Here is a 13,766-nt window from a genome sequence, read left to right on the forward strand (position 1 = left end):
TTTTAATTGGTTCTAGTATAAATACCCCTTATCAGGACAATTCACTTTGTAATGAGTCAGTATTGTGGTCTAACTTTCCAAGCAAGTTAGGGGGAAAAGTGTTTGAAAAGCACAAGTTAGGGAATGGATACAAGAACATATCCAAGTCACTAAATATCCATCGGAGTCGAGATAAATCGATCATTAATAAATGAAAAGAGTAAGGCATAACTGGAAATCTGCCTAGAATAGGCCATCACAAAAACTGAATGATTGTGCAAGAATAAGACTAATGAGGGAGGCCACCAAGGAACCAAAGATAACTCTGAAGGTATTTGCCAGGAGGAGACTCTGAGGACAACTGGAGGGAGGTTCTAAGATCTGATGAGACCACAATTGAGCTTCTTGGCCATTAGATTATATGTCTTGCTTGGTATAAGCCAAACACTACATATTATCAAAAACATACAGTATCGTCCCTTCCGTGAAGCATGGCAGTAGAAGCATCATGCTGTGGTAATGATTCTCTGCAGAAGACCCTGGAAGGTTTGTGAATATAGTGGGTAAAATTAATACAGCACAATACAGGAGATTCATGAAGGAAAACTTGATGAAGTCAGCAAGAAACGTACGCCTTTGGAGAAGGTTTATTTTCCATTAAGACAACACATTCAAGCATAACACCAAAGCTACAAAGGAATGGCCTAAAAAAACAATATTAATGCCTTTGAGTGGCTGTCCAGATCCAGTCCAATTGGCAATTTGTGGCCAGACTTGTTTAAAGGCTGTTCACTCATGATCCTCAATGTGTCCTGATAGAGTTTGCGTAGTTTGGCAAAGAAAAATGGGGGAAAATTACAGTGTTGAGGTATGCAAAACTAATAGGGACCTTTCCACATAGACTCAAGGCTGGAATTGCTGCTAAAGACTAAATAATGACTTGAATACTTGTGTTTTATAGCTGTAACTAATTTAGATCACTTTGCAGAGATCTCTTTTAACTTTGACATTAAAGAGTCTTTTCTTGTTGACCAGTGTCAAAAAAGGCTAATTAAATCGACTTTTATTCAATGTTGTGTCACAATAATATGTTTAAATGTCTAAGGGGGCTGGTTATGTTTTATAGGCACTGCATCATAAAATCATGTCCAGCTGAGGGCTTTGCACATTTCTGTGTAGAGTTTCCTCTGGGTCTTTTGGGTTCCTTCATAAATTGTCCATGCATGGAAAGGTGTAAGTGCGTGTATGTGAACGGTAGGCCCTGTGAATGACTGTAACATGTTGCGGAAAATACTAAATAAAGACGATCCATCGTTATATGTGAAATTCAGACATGGCCGCCCTTTATTTGCACCTATAGGTGTGGCGCCAATGTTTCTTCTTCAAAGCAGATGATATCTTTAAGGGGTTTACACATATATGTGCATATTTTCCTCTGGGTCTTCTGGATTTCTTCATAAATTGAGCATGTCTGAAAGGTTGTAAGTGTGTATATATGAATGGGTAGGTCCTGTGAAAGATTGGCACTCCATTAAGGTCAGATCCTGGCCTGAACCTGACACTGCCAGGATGGTCCTCAACACTTGGCACTCAAGAAACTGAATAAACAGGTCCAAAAATGAATGGATGGTGAGTGCTATACATATATATGGCTTTAAGAATTATTCCCTTCAAACCTTTGAAAAAGGGCATACTAAGGCCGGGAAGTGAATTGAACATTTCTTGCTTCATATCTTTTTTTTTTATTTTGTGAACTGCTATCATTGTGTGCCAGCAAAACACAGCTGAATTATCTTATTTGCCATCAATGTTACTTTTATTAAAGGCGACTGATACCTAATGAGCAACCAACCAATCACAGGTTTTATGTAATAATTTAAAATTCTGTAAGTCTTAAAAATATACAGTATATAGATTATCAAGATTTGCCTTTGTCGTAGTTATAGGAAAACTATTTTGCAGTTAAAATAGAAATAAAACACTCTAAGCATATTGAAAAACCTTCCACCAAAAATAACTATAATTAACATTGTTAACAAAAAAGACTCCAACACTTATTTTAAAGACAAGATACAAGTAAGCCTTTGTCCTATATTGCTTTAAGATAAAGGTTATTCTTTCTGAGGTAAATATGGGTTCAGCTAAAAGTATACATTTGTTTCAAATGTCACATTTGTCATATATGACAGATTGGCAGATCTAGTAAGTGAATGTGCATGTTCATCCTAGAATTGGGTGCAAGACAATTACCAGCGGTGTAAGGCTAACACTCCCAATCTTCCTTTCTAACATGTATCATCCTTGACCCTGGGAAACCATCATCACTTGGGATTAGAGGGTAATGACACTATCATTTACTGCTCTGCTCAATCTGTCACTTTAGTCCCCAGACACAACCTACACAGTAAAAATACTGCAAGTCAGGCAAAATATGGTGGTGATTTCTTTAGCAAATGATTTCTTCCTATTATGATTAGTATTATGCCACTAAACCCATAGGGTAAAACCTTAATCATAATGTTTTTATATTGAAGTAGACTTAGAAACAGGCACACATATAAAGTTAATATGTGAAAATGTCATATTTTCCCTACTGAATAGCACATGCAAGTAAGAATTTCACTGTACTCTGTACACATAAGAATAATGTCCCTATAAATCTATATGACACACTTCTGGAAATACTTAGAAGATTAGTTTTAAATTTTAACAAGAATTAAGCTTTGAATAGGTCAGACATAGTGGTGCAGTGCTTAGCCCTGCTAAATGCTACCTACAGAGCCCTGAGTTTGAATTCCAACTTGGTTACTGCCTGCATGCAGTTTGCATGTGCATCCATATTTTTGTGGGCTTTCCTCCTAAACTTCCTAAAGATGTGCATGCTAATTGTGGATCCTAAAATGGCCCAACGTGATTTGCATGTTTGTGTATGCCTTGTAATAGACTAGTGCCCTGTCCAGGATTGTTTGTGACTAATAACTGCTGGATAGGCTATAACTTCAATGAGCCTGAACTAAATTAATTAAGCTCAATAATGTGTAGATGACAACTATCATAAGCAGCAGGTGACACAATGGTGACCACTCCACTGCCTCACAGCTCCAGAGAATATAGCTCTACAGACCCATCTTGGTACTCTCCATGACGGGTCTGCATGTCTTCATTATGTACTATATGCATTATAAGGTTTGAACATAAAAATATTTTATGATTGTTCCAACTAAATCATCATTGATGGATTCATGTAATTTTTTGTCCCCACAGAAATTAATTGCTGGATGCACTCTGTAAATAATGGTCTCAGTCCAGTTCTTCTTCTGAGTATTATAATGAACACCAGTGACCCCTTATACTATATTCTACATATGATTTCAGTTCATACAAGCATTCATACAGTATGTTTCAGCTGAATTTATTTATATTTTATTTCATGTTTAAAATACTTTATATTCAAACATTATGTGAGCATATTTTCTTATTGTCAGGTATGTTTTGGTATGCAAACTGTGTATGCTGTGTATAATTTTGTCATATAATACTTTAAGCTATTTACATATTTGTGTTTGCCTTTAATTCTTTTTTATTGAATTGCTGCCTGATTTAATTGTTTTTGTTTTGGTATTTACATTGTGATTAGCGTACATTAGTAAGATGAGTATATGCATATGCATGTTAATTATACTGTATATAAATTAAATTACAACAATCAACTTCATGTATTCTTGCTTAAATCTATTTTGACATGTATAGGTCTGAGCCTGATGTAGAGGTGGGAAGGAGCTTAGAGTTGCACTGCACACTAATTGTTCTCCTCACCCAGGAACACCTCGATCAACTGGTAGACCTGTGATGTTGCTGAAACTCAATGCCATCCTCTTCCATTCTCTCTGCTACTTTAACAGCAGAGTACCAGAAAGTCACTGCCATTTTGTGACCAGCACAAGAAATAGACACACCAATTTCAGTTCAGCCTGTGTAAATTACAAAGACCTTGACAACTGCCATTAAATAGTGCCACAAACCATTTTTTATGCTTTCGTTACTTTTTTGCTATTTTAAACTATTTAACATTGAGCATATTGAAACGTAAATTATGTTCAATTAAAGAAAAGAGAAAACTGTACGTGTGTAATGTTACAACTTAATTTTTAATAAACTAATCTCTTTAAATAAGCATTCCAATTAACAAATAATCATCAAAGCAATCGGTTTTGATTGTACAGTACTTTGTTGTCCATTACATTATGCAATCAAAATACAGGAGATAGAAAAATTTCTTTGAAAGGATCATAAGGCCATTTCAGTTGTAGGCTTCAATTATCTAATTGTAGATAGTCGGAGGCAGTCAGGGGCACACTCCTGTGAAACCAGTCACAACATTTAACATTCCCAGCCTCTCTCAGGTTTGATTTGTCTTTACTCATAGGGATGGTCTCCGTGTGCGTGAGAGCTGACAAACCATGAATGCTTATCTGAAAGTACAATACATATAATGCAGCAATGAGTAATAAGGAATTGTGGTTAGGTGTTTTGGACCTCAATAACAGAAGAGAAGCTTGTCTGTCTGGTGTCTAGTGTGTTATAGACCAGAATGGAAAACAAGAAAAAAAGGGAATGAGATTACAGCTGAACTATCCATACCAGTTAACCTTTCATACAGCGCTGGCTCCGTCAGGCAGCACATTAGGCTGTCAGAAAAAGGGGCAAACACAACTGTGCTGGAAATTTGGCAAATGATTGCTAAATGTGACATGCTAGCGATTTTCAGTTGACATGGTTCGGTGATGAAATTGGCAGCTGTAGTCTGACATGCCCAACGACTAGAAGTGACATCGACTTTAGACAATAATATGTGACCACATGATATGGTTTATGTTGCATACTTTCAAAAACAGGTTTGTCTCCATCACCTCCAAGTGAGTGTTTTTTTTTTTCTCAATAAGAATATTGAACTGGAATTTAAGCTTTTCTTCTGATTAACTTCACACTATGCTAGACTAGTGGTTGACATAGCAGATGTAGTGCTCTGAGTTTGACTCCTGTCCCTGGTATCTGTGTACATTGTGCTAGGTACTCAAGTTTTCCTCCAACATCCATAAATATATCTGTTCTAAAATAGCTCCAGGCATTTCTGGGCATAAGTAGGCCATGCAAATGACAGGTACCCCATCAACAGTTTTCTTATGCTTTGTTCTCAATGCTCCTGGGATGGGCCCTGGTCCACCACCATAAGGGACTTGATTAAACAGATTTGTGAATGTTCTGTTACTACCAGTGTCAGCAGCATTAAAAAGCTTAGCATTAAACAGACACTCTCTTGTTCATTGTTGAACAATCCAATATCACTATCTTATGAGCTGAGTAAACGTCTAAGGTCAAAATTAAATTCTTCAACAAGAATACAATGCAATGATTTCTCAAGATGTTGTATTTACCAAACCTGTTTTTTCAAATGCAACTGATTAGAACACAGCATTTTTGTGATTTTGTGTATTGTTTTATGTCTTCAACTGACTAGATATGTAGAAATAAGCCTATTTCAGACCAAGAAGTGCAGTAAGTTGTGATTTCTAATGATTAATGATTACACCAACTATCTTTGGAATCTTTGTATTGCAGTTATTTGTGAAATCTGCAGGGAAGTGACAAAGTAGCAGCACATAGTCTGTATCTATTATTTTTGCGCCAGAAGTATTGAAACTGTACATTTAACTCTCTTGCTCTTACCATTAAAATTGTTCATCACTTAGCCACAGATGATGTGTGCCCACTGATGGCATGCCAAAAGCAGCAGATGTCAACATTTGCTCTTGACTAATTCCAAAACATAATAAACAGTTTTGGAACATAGTATAAAGTGTAATTTCTTAAAATTCTGTTATGTACCTAGGATATGCAGTATGCTCAGATGGAACTTTATTAGGCCCACCTGCTCACTAATACAAATAGCTCACTTCTGCAAACACCCAATCATGTTGCTGCAATTCAGTTTATTTAGCATGTAGACATGACCATGAGATTTCATTATCATTTACCCAAATATTAGAATGATCTAAAGAGCCATGTCTGTTGGATGGTTGTTGGTTTCAGATAAGGACGTTCTAGCATCTCACAATCTCTAAAGTTTATAGAGATTGGGGTGATAAACAAAAAAAGCAATGACCTGCAGTTCTTTGGTTAAGAACACCATATTAAAGAATATGGTCTGAGGGAAATGACTAGAATCATCCAAGTTAAGAGAAAGGCTGCAAATGCTCACATAACAGATTTTCACAACAGTAGCGTAAACTAAACTACATGCAAAGGTGTGATTAACAAATTAATTTTGTATACTGCTAAAAAAAATTAAAGGATCACTTTTTAATCAGAGTATAGCATCGAGTCAATGAAACTTCTGGAATATTGATCTGGTCAGTTAAGTAGCAGAGGGGGTTGTTAATCAGTTTCAGCTGCTTTGGTGTTAATGAAATTAACAACAGGTGCACTAGAGGGGCAACAATGAGATGACCCCCAAAACAGGAATGGTTTAACAGGTGAAGGCCACTGACATCTTTTCCTCCTCATATTTTCTGACTGTTTCTTCACTAGTTTTGCATTTGGCTACGGTTAGTGTCACTACTGGTAGCATGAGGTGATACCTGGACCCTACAGAGGTTGCAGAAGTAGCCCAGCTTCTCCAGGATGGCGCATGAATACGTGCCATTGCCAGAAGGTTTGCTGTGTCTCCCAGCACAGTCTCAAGGGCATGGAGGAGATTCCAGGAGACAGGCAGTTACTCTAGGAGAGCTGGACAGGGCCATAGAAGGTCCTTAACCCACCAGCTGGATCGGTATCTGCTCCTTTGGACAAGGAGGATCAGGATGAGCACTGCCAGAGCCCTACAAAATGACCTCCAGCAGGCCACTGGTGTGAATGTCTCTGACCAAACAATCAGAAACAGACTTCATGAGGGTGGCCTAGTGGGCCCTGTGCACACTGCCTGACACCATGGAGTTCGATTTGCATTTGGCATAGAATACCAGAATTAGCAAGTCCACCACTGACACCCTGTGCTTTTCACAGATGAGAGCAGGTTTACCCTGAGCACATGTGACAGACATGAAAGGGTCTGGAGAAGCCATGGAGAATGCTATGCTGCCTGTAACATCATTCAGCATGACCGGTTTGGTGGTGGGTCAGTGATGGTCTGGGGACCCATATCCATGAAGCGATGCTCAGACCTGTACAGGCTAGACAACGGCACCTTGACTGCCATTAGGTATCGGGATGAAATCATTGGACCCATTGTCAGACCCTATGCTGGTGCAGTGGGTCCTGAGTTCCTCCAGGTGCACAACAATGCCGGCCTCATGTGGTGAGAGTATGTAGGCAGTTCCTGGAGGATGAAGGAATTGATACCATTGACTGACCTCCATGCTCACCTGACCTAAATCCAACAGAACACCAGGTAGCACCTCAGACTGTCCAGGAGCTCAGTGATGCCCTGGTCCAGATCTGGGAGGAGATCTCCAGGACACCATCCGTCACATCATTAGGAGCATGCCCCGACGTTGTGAGGAATGCATACAAGCACGTGTGGGCCATAGTAACTAGGTACTAACTATTATTATTTTGAGTTGCTGCAATAAAATTTTGGCAAAATGCATTAACCTACCGTATCAGTTTTTCACTTTAATTTTTGGGGTGTCTTTGAATTCAGCCCTCTGTAGGTTGATAGTTTTCATTTCCATCAAACAATGTGGAATTCTTTTGTTCCTAACACATTATCCACTCCATATCAGTATAGATATCCAGCATGATTTTTTTCCCCATTGAGATCTGATGTGTTTTCAAAGTGTTCTTTTAATTTTTTTTTGCATTATTTATATATATATATATATATATATATCTCGTGGGTTGGTGCCCTGCCGGGATTAATTCCTGCCTTGCACCCTGTGTTGGCTGGGATTGGCTCCAACAGACCCTGTGACCCTGTATTTGGATTTAATGGGTTGAAAAATGGATGGATGGATATATATATATATATATATATATATATATATATATATATATATATATATATATATATATATATATATATATATATATATGTATATAATAAACTGTGTATATAATGGATTTTTATTATATTATCCCATTTGTTATTATTGTCTGCACTCTCCTCCTTTTCATGGTTGAATCTGGTCTATAGAGGCCACCACAGGAAAGGGCTGGGTACTTGTGTGATATTTTAAAATCCTGCAAAGGAAAGGAAGACAAAAGCAAAAGAAAGAAGAAGGAGAGATATCAAGCAGCCAGCCTATAGATATTATGGCAAAAAGCATGACCTGATAAGAAAAAGGAAGCGTTGATGTCATCAAAAAAAAAACTGAAGGAAATAAAAGAAGGTCATCAAGACGAAAGGCACATTTTCAAGTAGAGGATGGGCTTAGAAAACATCTGATCTTGAATGATGTCTGTCTCTTCTGTTTAAATATAAAAACTGGAAAGGTAAAGGAATTGGAACTATAGGCCAAGCTCTCATGGAATAAACAGTTAACATAATCAGGACAAATTACATACTGAAAAGCTGATTTTGTCTGATAATTTTTATATTGTGTCATGTTTATTTTTTCCAGTTTTGGTGAGCTTGCATGTTTTAATGTGTGGTTTGTTTAATGGAGGTAATTTTGAGGGCATTTGATGATATAATACTTATTTCATCAACTTATGTGTTAGCTCAGTAAAGTGAGCCACTTTCATTTAAGATGTTTAGGAAGTGGCTGCAATAGTGCACAGAAGGGCATCTCACAACAATTCACCTTCTGGGGCTCTAGTCCTCTCACACACAACTCCCTTCAGGTTTGCTCAGCAACCAGGTTTAAAGACAACAAGATGACCTCTAGCATCTGTCAACATATTTCATATTACAGTACCATTACAGACACATGGAATAAATTACCAGGTAGTGTGGTAGATAGTTGGACTTTAGGGAACTTCAGATCGAGACGTGTTACTTTGAAGATACTAAATGAACAGGATGGATGAGGTTGTTGATGTGAATCACCTGTTCTTTTCACAATTGTTGTAATGCTGTAATTTAATTACCTGAAAAAATCCTAGTTAACTTATTTGGATTTGAAAAATATTGCCTGGTGAGACAAATCTTGAGACAATTCGACCTATGGTGTACAGGACCACAAGCACTTCTAAAATAATGTTACTTATAAGATAGCTGGGTTCAAATTCTGGCACAGGCATTATGTGTGTGGAGTTAGCACACTGACAATCTCTTCAGTATGTGTTTTCCTCTGAGGACACTGATTTTCTTTTCCATATACACCAAAAATGTATGTTGTATGTAATCTGCAGCTTTAATCTTGACTAGTATGCAGTAGTGGGGCCTGAAAAGGATTGGAATACTACATTGCAATTACTGCTACTGGTTTAGATCTTAGTTGATGAAGCAATCAGTATTGCAGCCTGTGGCTGGTAGATTCCATTTCACTCTAGCCACATGATGGTAGAATTAGAAAAACAGTGACAGGAGAAAACTGAAACAGTGACCAGAAGGAAATAAAGAATAAACAAAAATTCTGCAACAACTTGGGAAAACCACAAGCCGATACCCATTACTAAGGAAATTTTTAAGGAAAAAACGAATAAAGGAAAAGATTGAGCAGAATATGGCAAGAACATAAGTTTTAGTGAACAGTCAACATGGGTTTAGATGAAAGTTGCGTTTGTGCTGGAACTCTATAAGGAAGCAACAAATAGATATTATCAGAGAGGTGCATACAATATTGTAACGGCTAACCTCTTACCCAGACGGCAGCTACACCTCCAAGACCTGTGGCATGGATAAATTACTGAGGTTACTTTTAAAATCAAACCATACCTCTAACAAATACAATTTTTCCCACAATCGACGGATTAAACATAGGCACACAAAAGCACATATGTAAAATTAGGTGAATAATTATATTAAATGAAATAATAAAAAATGCAAATTTTATACACAATAAAAATGTGTATATATTGTGACAGTAGGGGGCGCTATCGCTCCCTTGAACCCTCAGGTACCATGCCAGACACCAGGTAAAAGTGCAATAATTCTTTGTTTTATTATAATAATTATGTGCACCAAGCACCTTCCACTCCACACTACTCATAAACCAAATACACACAATAATAAATCAATAATCAACAATCCTCCACTCCCAGACACATTGCCCTCCTACCACCCAGCTCTGCTTGGCCTCTGGGAGCTCCTACAGTCCTTTTATACTCCCTAAGCTGGAAGTGTTCCTGGCCAACAGTCCACAAGTCCTTATTCCTTCCGGGTCAGGGTAAATAGTACTTTTTCTCCACCTCATAAGCCCGTCACTCTTCATGTGACGAACTTCCGAGTCATAGTGCACAAATGAGTCTAATGGCCTCCCGACAGCGACTCCCAGTGGTCTCCAAGTTATCCAGCAGGGCTGCGCATAAAATCTACATAGTTCATGAGGCCCTGCTGGAATTCGGGACCCGTCCATGCTCTCGGGAGAGCTCCTCCTGGCGCCTGGGGGTGAGGGCCGGAATATGAAGCCGGCCATCCATCACAATATATGTATATATATATATATATATATAGTGATGGATGGCCGGCTTCATCTTCCGGCCCTCTTATATATATATATATATACAAGGGATATCCAGAAAAAAAGGTTACAAGTGCCCTGGAGGGTGCTGGGAATTTTTTTTTCGAAGGTTGGCATACCTGCGTGTAGGGGTGTCCTAATGGTCAAAATAAACCCGGGACTGTGTCAGTCAGTTGTGAAATGTCATCACAGCAAGCAAGTTTTTCAACCTCTGCTGAGGCCGTTTGCTCCACCTACCGCCGATGCGAGATTCGTTCGGTCATCAAGTTCCTCACTTTGCATCGCGAATCCGCGGCTGAGATCCATCGTCAGCTTGTGGAAACTTATGGACCTGAGGTAATGTCACGTCAGCATGTTTACAAGTGGGTTAGGTCGTTCAAAGAAGGTCGCACTGACACTCATGACGAAGAAAGGAGTGGGAGGCCGTCTCTCGTTTCAGAAGAGCTTCTGCAGCAAGGTGATGAAAACATTTGCAGTGATCGTCGTGTGAAATTGTCTCAGAATAACTTGATTACAGGAAGCTGAGTGCAAGATGGGTGCCAAAAATGTTGACTCCAGAACATCGCCAAAATCACGTTTTGGCTGCACGTGAATTTCTTCAGCGTTATGAAATCGAGGGTGAGGCGTTCCTTGACTCTATTGTGACTGGAGACGAAACTTGGGTATGTCACTATACTCCTGAGTCCAAAAGGCAGTCCCAACAATGGCGCCATACCAATTCCCCATCAGCCAAAAAATTCAAGGTTCAGTTTTCAGAGTGGAAGATTATGGCATCTGTCTTTTGGGACAGAAAAGGGGTTTTGTTGGTGGATTTCATGGCCAAAGGGACCACCATCAATGCTGAAACATATTGTGAGACCCTAAAACAATTGAAAAAAAAGATTGAAGACTAAAGGAGGGGAATGCTGACTCGTGGTGTGTCCCTCCTTCACGACAACGCCAGACCCCATACCGCTCGTGTGACTCAGGACCTGCTTGTGTCCTTTGGATGGGATATTGTTACCCACCCACCCTATTCCCCGGACCTTGCGCCCTCAGATTTTCACCTTTTTTCATCGAAGTTGACGGAGATGTTGAGAAATAAACACATATTTTGGAACATACCCTGTAAATTTGGTTGAAATATATTCATTTTTCGATTTTTAACATCTTTTGTAACCTTTTTTTCTGGATATCCCTCATATATATACATATATATTGTGACAGTTAGTGGGCGCTATCGCTCCCTTTAACCCCTATCCATGACTCCAGAAACCATATAGAAGTCCAATAATCGACTTTATTTAAATACCACAGTGCACAAAACACCCTCTCCTCCACAATACTCCTATAATAAATCAATAATCACTAAGAAACAATCCTCCACTCCCAGACGCGTTGCCACCCTTCCTCCCAGCTCAGCTCACCGTCTGGGAGCTCCCACAATCCTTTTAAATACCCTGACCCGGAAGGGTTCTAATCTTCAGTCCATGTGACTCTCAATCACTTCCGGGGCAGGTAAAAAGTCCTTTTCTTCACCCCGGAAGCACGTCATTCCCCTTGTCCATGTGTGCTTCTGGGGCATAGGGAAAATATCCATTGTTCCTCCCTGCAGCGTCCCTTAGTGGCCCCCATGGCATCCACCAGGGCTGCATATAAAAACTACAATGTCCATAATGCCCTGCTGGTCTTCTGGGGACCTCCATACTGCAAGGAGGGCTCCACCTGGCGGTTTGGGGGTATTGGCCCGGATAAACGGCCGGCCACTCATCACAATATATATATATAAATATGTATATCCCTCCATCAAACTAACAATGTGACAACACCATATATACAATAACCAAAACCCTCCCGTGTCCCAGTAACATATAACAAACATAAAACATGAATAAAGATAAGTGGATACGGAAATGCCAATGATCGTGAATTTGAGTCCGAGTATAAAGCTGCCCTGAATACGGATGACTGTTCAACAGATAAGTGATGTGTTTGATTTTCCAGGAAACAAAAATGGAGCAACCTCACTGTGAATCCTCGGCGTGTGGTGGACAATGTAGTTCAACCCTGGGGTCTCTGGTGATGATTGAAACGATGTAAATCTGGCAGGATGAAAAACAAACAGGATCCCAAAGTGCATTGTAGAAAAATAGCAGGTACTGGTGGTTCATGGTAATGAATTGTGATCGCCGTCTTTCTCCTTCCTCCTCTCTCCCTTTCTTTGTTCCCTCCTGATTGTTTAAATAGTTAAGAGCCGGATGTAACTGATTGTTATTGAAAACAGGTGCTTTCTATCTTGGGGCTGTGGTCTCTTTCCATCATCTGTCCCCCCGTGTTTACGGGCATGACATTCACTGACGCACACATAAACAGCAAACGGGATGATGGAAACAAAACGCACTTAGTATTAATATTGACAACACTATTACTATTTAGCCCAGCTACAATATTATTTATATTGATTTTCAGAAAGCATTTAATAAGATCCACCATGAGAGGTTGGGCATCAAAATTGGCTAAAACAGAAAGCACAGCCCGAAGAGGTTACGTGGGTCCTCCTTCCCATGGGCTCACCACCTATGGGAGGGGCCAGGGAGGTCAGGTGCAGTGTGAGTTGGGTGGTGGCCGGAGGCGGGGACCTTGGCGGTCTGATCCTCGGCTACAGAAACTGGCTCTTGGGACGTGGAATGTCACCTCTCTGAAGGGGAAGGAGCCTGAGCTAGTGCGCGAGGTCGAGAGGTTCCGGCTAGATATAGTCTGACTCACCTCGACGCACAGCTCTGGACTCTGGAACCAATCTCCTTGAGAGGGGCTGGACTCTCTACCACTCTGGAGTTGCCCCTGGTGAGAGGCGCCGAATAGGTGTGGGCATACTTATTGCCCCCCGACTTAGAGCCTGTGCGTTGGGGTTTACCCCGGTGGACAAGAGGGTGGCCTCCCTCCGCCTTCGGGTGGGGAAGGGTCCTGACTGTTGTTTGTGCGTATCGCGAACAGCAGTTTGGAGTATCCACCCTTTTTGGAGTCTCTGGAGGGAGTGCTAGAGGGCATACCTTCTGGGGATTCCCTCGTTTTGCTGGGAGACTTCAATGCCCACGTGGGCAATGACAGTGAGACCTGGAAGGGCGTGATTGGGAGGAATGGCCCCCCCGATCTGAACCCGAGCGGTGTTTTGTTATTGGACTTCTG

Source organism: Polypterus senegalus, chromosome 7 (genome assembly GCF_016835505.1).
Source record: "Polypterus senegalus isolate Bchr_013 chromosome 7, ASM1683550v1, whole genome shotgun sequence".
NCBI classification, from domain to species: domain Eukaryota; kingdom Metazoa; phylum Chordata; class Cladistia; order Polypteriformes; family Polypteridae; genus Polypterus; species Polypterus senegalus.